The following is a 5,577-nucleotide window of genomic DNA, read 5'->3' as shown; positions in this document are numbered from 1 at the left end:
TGAACTTAGCACAAGTAATTAAGGCACTTTGAGATGCCTTTAATAAAAATCCTTGTCTTTAGAAATTGACCAAATCTGATGATCTGGATGCCTGGGTCAAACGGAGAGCCTGGTTTCGTGTCAGCAACAGAACCTTCAGAGCCCTGCTCCCTAAAACAAATCCTTAGTTACAGACGCTGGAAACACCCGCAGAGTTCAGAGGGAATATCTACGCTTCTACGATTTTGATTCCTGAGGTACAAAAAGAAAAGAGATGAGTTTTTCTGTTTATTTTTTTTGAATGTCTGTTTGATCATCTGAAAGATTAAAAAATCCCACAGACCTGTTTGTTAGTTCAACATTTATATGATAAGATGCAAAGGAAGGAAAGTTTGTGTTTTAGCACAAAACCTGCCGACTCCTCAACATACAGATCCAAAACAATGCCCTGGACAAATAAAGCGTGTCAATTATTTAACTAAATACATTGATACGAAGATATCCTCATTGCTACATATTAAAGAATAACGTAAGAACTCCATGGACGTGGAAGGGGCGTCAAGTATTAAGTATTAAGTCAATGTAAAGACGCGGTCTAAAGACTTTCAGTGCCGTTTGGGCATCAGGTGCAGGGCGGTGAGGCTCAATCAAGGACTCACCTCTGGGTATGTGATGTTTTCAGTGAGATCAAAAGGTAGAAAACATTTATTTAATATGGCCACTAAACGCGAGGATTTTTGTCCTGAACTTCCATCCATTTTCTTAACCTGTGGTGCAGCGGGGTTGCGGGAGACTATCTCAGTTACTATTGGGCGAATGCGGGATGCACACTGCATAGATCACCATCCTGTCACAGAGCCTCTGGAGCTGAATTGATAACTACGCAAGCCAGCCGCCCGGTGAACATCTTAGCGAGCTCCACTCCGCAGGCTCTGGCAGAAGTAATGCCAGTTAGTTCCATCGTAACGCGTGCTATCACTCTAGCTTCATGGGCTCATGATATTTTTCTAATTTTCATCAAGACAATAATAAACATGTTTTATTTTTATTTCCTCCCTCTTGGGTTACTGGTCAAACTGAACCACACACAGACGCAATTAACTTTTAAAACAGCCGTCACTGCTTCAGTAAATGGTAAACACCGCCCTGCGAGCGTCTCTGAAGGATGTGGGGAACCCAGACACAGCGATGTGCTTGCCGGGACCTCTGTAGAACTCTCCAAAACATATAAATCCAAGTTACTCACCCAACATCATCCATGTTTTCCATGATGTGTTTAACGGATGAATTCCAGATTAACTTTGGCGGTTGCTCCACAGCCGGGGCATCAAGGCCACAAGCAGTAAATTTGACACGACAAAAAAGAGGCGGCAGGCGCAAATTATACTGCATTCAACATTATAATGCGTTCACACCATTGATATAAGTACGAAGTGGACATAACAAGCGTTGAGGTCTCCCATAGAAAATAAATCACCTTTGGCCCTCGCAAAATCAGACCAAAGCCTTTGCCGCCACTTCCTGTTACATCTACCGTCACATTGCAACGAATTCCCGCCCCTCCTCGGCGATTAGTCCGAGTCGCACTGAGTCACGTTTTTAAAGAAACTGCTGTCGCCAATCACAAATGAGTTTGTTCCGCCTTGTTCGAAGTCCACACCCAACCCACGGAAAGTGACTTGGGGAAATCTGTCAGTCAAACCTTCAAGGCGGGGCCAGTGGGAGCCACATGCTTTGATCTTAATGGTATTTTATTCTTGGTCGTAAGGACCAGGAGGGTTTGATTCCTGCCTTGCCTGCCCATAAATCTAACTGTCCTTGGGCAACATTGCCTCTGGTGGAAGGTTGGCGCCAGTGTCCGGCAGCGTAGCCACCACCAGTGTGTGAATGTGATTGTGAATGGGTCTGTGACTGTAAAGTGCTTTGGGGCTTCTCTGGAGTGCCATACCCTCTATGTATGACGTAACATCCAGCGCAGTAATGACACACAATCAGAATCAATTGTTTGCATGCACCTTAATCAGATCAACAATCGGTATAACCACCTATCTCGATCGGAAGGAAATTTGGATCTGAATGAGTCTGATCGGGCCAGAGTATTCCGAATGGTTTCCATGACGCGTTTTTATTCTGATCAGGCGTTTATTCTGATTACTTGTGGCCATGTAAACGTAGCTACTGGTTCACACCAAATGTGATTAGCTGGACAAATTTGCTTCTGGATGCTTGCCCTAAAATCTGTTCAAATACGAGATACTCCTGCCACATGTGGGAGGAGCTACTATTCAAAGTTTTGAGCCTGATAGCTAATTGTGAGCATTAACTGTATATCTCTATGTTTCATATGCAGATATACAGTCAATGCATGGAAAGTATAAATGATGGAGAGAGGTCAGGTTTAAATATTTTGAAGAGCTCTACAAAACCTTGGTAAATATATTTTCATGTCTGAGTTTATGAGATTAGAGTCTCTCGATACGGTGAGCTGCGACCGCTTTCAGCGGTACTTCTGTCTCTCTGCGACCCAGTTTGACAACCTGCTGCCCCGCATGAGGAGGGAAGTCTTTCACATACAGACAAGATTTTGATTACTTTTTGTTTGATTTTCCTTCATGTTGGTTTTGGACTCCACCCACTGATCGCATCATTAACTTTTCTGCTATCCTAGGCATGTTTACATTAAAAGTGGGGTCATTTGGACCCCATGAGGGTTAACACATTACAGGAAAAAGCCGAGTTACTGATTAGTTGATGTGATGCAAATTCTTCAGCTAAGTTCAGATATTTGAACTTGCTCAGTGTGGCCAAATATTTGAAATATTGGTGAAACGGTGAAAAAGTGCTGCTGTACCTCAGATTGTGTCTGTACATTGACTTATCTGCCCCTGCCATGGCGTTTGATGTGAACGCAGTTTTAGCTCTCACCTGGACTCCTTCTTGAGTCTCCTGACTCTCCGTCTCATGGAAAAGCAGCAGATGTTCTGCATTCACGTGGAAGCCAAAACTTAAATGAAGAAACATGCAGTCCGCAGGCGAACCGATGATTTCACTTTGTTACGTCTGCTTGTGTTTGTTAGCTGTTGCGAGTCTGTGTGTGTGTTTGCCATGAAGGACTCGAGAGACCCAAAAACCTTTCAGGGGCTCAGCCAGCAGCTGTTCAAAGGTCTCCACTGCCTCCCGCTTTCACTGTCTCATCTTTTCTCACGTGATATTTTTCTTCTGCCCCTTCTTTTCTGTCTCTCCTGGGGTCTCTGTGGCCTTCACCCCCCCAATCACAACAACTTCAAGACCAAACAACAGCTGCCTGCTGTCCCTCAGGCCTGAACTTCAAGCACATCACAGACTGATGATTACAGCAGGATCCGTCTTCTGCTGAGAGCCTCTCTGTCTGCTCCCCCTCACCTGGACCAAACCATGAATGTTCATCATTCAAATCACAGAGAAAAGCTTCTGCAGGTTCACTGGAATTTGACATGTTTTCATTGACAGAAATGAAAGTGCTGTTATTTAACAGTAATGATACAGATGTTAATGTCATAAAATAAGCAGCGATCTAAAATAACATGAAATAAAACAATATATGTTTGGACTTCTCTTTTGAATAGCTCAGTTTGAAAAGTTTGTTTAAAGTAACAAAAGCTATCTTCTGATTTTTTTAGGCTCTGATCAACCAAAGTACAGCAGTAAGGGAGCAGCATCTGTCCTACAGTCAGTGAATGCAACAGATCAGCAGCAGCTCCTCCTCCTCCTCCATCTGTCCTTCCTCCACCTGTCTGTCAGCACAAAGATGTCTGTCAGCAACTTCCCAAAACAGCAGTCTGCAGACACAGCAGGAGTGACTCCTTGTGATGTGGCTCCTGTTTTTTTTTCTGGAGGGGAGGTCAGAGAAGGCTCTGGAGTGAGGAATGAACCAGTCTACCTGAATGCATCAACGCTGATCATTCAGTACCAGAGGAAACAGCAACTCCAAAACCTGCAGTCAAGTTCAAATGAGTAGGAAGTCCAAGAGGTCATGAGGAGATGAAGTACAACAGCAAACTCCAAAGAGATCTTGTATGAAATAAACTCACCTTGTTTATTAAACTTTTACTTAATCGTACTTCCTAGACAACATAATTAGGTTTCATATAGTTCTTCTACCATCAGACGGTTACTATCAGATCTATCAGACAATCATCCGTCACTTGTCAGGGTTTGGATGTGTGGTAAGTGGAAAAAAGGATGGGTAGATAGATTGGACACAATGGCAGGAGGCGTGGCTCGGAGTTAAAAAATATATTTTTATTACAAGAAGTGGGAGCTGAGCTGATCGGCTCATGCAGCTCCACTTCACCAAATAAAAACAAAACAAAGTGCTCATTCAATAGTAAAATCACAACCTTAAAAGCACCAAGCTAAAAGGGTATTTAGTTAAAAATCTGGAGATGAGAACCGCTTGTGTTCTCCAGTGGGGGGCAGAGTCCGGGAGTGCCCTGGTACACCTTCCTCCTGCACCTCCGACGGACGTTGCGGCGAGAGCCACCCCAGCAGAATCCTCGACGTACACAGCGTAGTGAAGAGCAAGTGAACGTGAAGTCGTCCAGAAATTCAGATTAAATAAACAGCAGCTGCTCCAATATTAGCGGGAGCACCAGAAAGTCCCTGGCTGCGGAAGACATTAAATTTAAAAAGAAAAGCGACAGCTTAGAGGAATGTGCGAGGCTTCAAGCACTGCTGACTCACCCGACTGTTTGTCACTTGAGAGGAACAGAATAGCGGCACGCGAAATGCAGGGGCTTTATTCAAGCTCAGACGCGATTGCCATTTGTTTGGTTATCCAGAGCTACAACACGTAACAAAAGCAATGTGAAGCCTGATGACATCTTCCCCTCGGCAGCCCGACACCGCTACATACCTGTAAGGCAACCTGGAAGTCCACAACCGGAAGTGGGCGGTTCCAAGGACCAGAAGATGCCCATCCTGGCCAGCGAGCACCTTGATCTTTATATATTGCCTCTAGGGGCCACTGCCTGTAATTACCCTCACAGCCACACCTGCAACAATTCATCCTGCTACAGATGCTTCGATGGCCCTCTTTCAAAAGGAGAATAGTGCCGGGCAGATCAATCCAAAATATTGATAATATTGATCTTAAGTAGGTCTCGGTATTGGATCGATAACGACCCGCATATATTAATATTTCTACTCTTGTTTGAAACTTTTCTGCTTCTGCTAAAAGGAGCTGAGTCGCTGCCACCACTCTCAGCAGTCCTGTAAGATCAAGCAGCAGATCGATCATGCATGCAGGCGGCATGCATTGTTCACTCTATTCCCACTCTATTTCAATGCTGAGCCGTTTTTGACAAGTCACTTTTCACCTTTTGTATTTGTTCTCTTTATCAAAATTTCCAGTCTTTTAGCAAATTTAACTTTTAGCAAACAGTTTTGGCATTTTCAGTAAATTCCTTCAGCAATTAAAATCGATCGCATCACCTGTTTCAACAAAAAGCTTCAGCATCTTCAGCGACTACTTTCAGCAAAAAGCATTCACACTAGCATTATCATTGGTAACACAACTTTTCTAGTTTCAAGCAGGGCCGGATCTAGCCAGCCCCTATT

The 5,577-nt window shown here is 43.9% G+C and overlaps 1 long non-coding RNA gene across 1 annotated transcript; it reads right to left on the bottom strand.

The window, feature by feature from the left end:
- Window positions 1-4,434: 4,434 nt before the first annotated feature.
- LOC118599209 lies at window positions 4,435-5,011 on the bottom strand. The gene is made up of 3 exons (XR_004948506.1): window positions 4,874-5,011; window positions 4,702-4,801; window positions 4,435-4,624 (listed from the first exon to the last, which is right to left on the bottom strand). It is a non-coding gene; the product is annotated as an uncharacterized LOC118599209 (long non-coding RNA).
- Window positions 5,012-5,577: the final 566 nt, after the last annotated feature.

This window comes from Oryzias melastigma, linkage group LG10 (assembly GCF_002922805.2).
Source record: "Oryzias melastigma strain HK-1 linkage group LG10, ASM292280v2, whole genome shotgun sequence".
In the NCBI taxonomy this organism is placed as follows: domain Eukaryota; kingdom Metazoa; phylum Chordata; class Actinopteri; order Beloniformes; family Adrianichthyidae; genus Oryzias; species Oryzias melastigma.
Note: the sequence above shows the minus strand (reverse complement) of the source record. Positions and strands in the feature narration are given on the sequence as shown.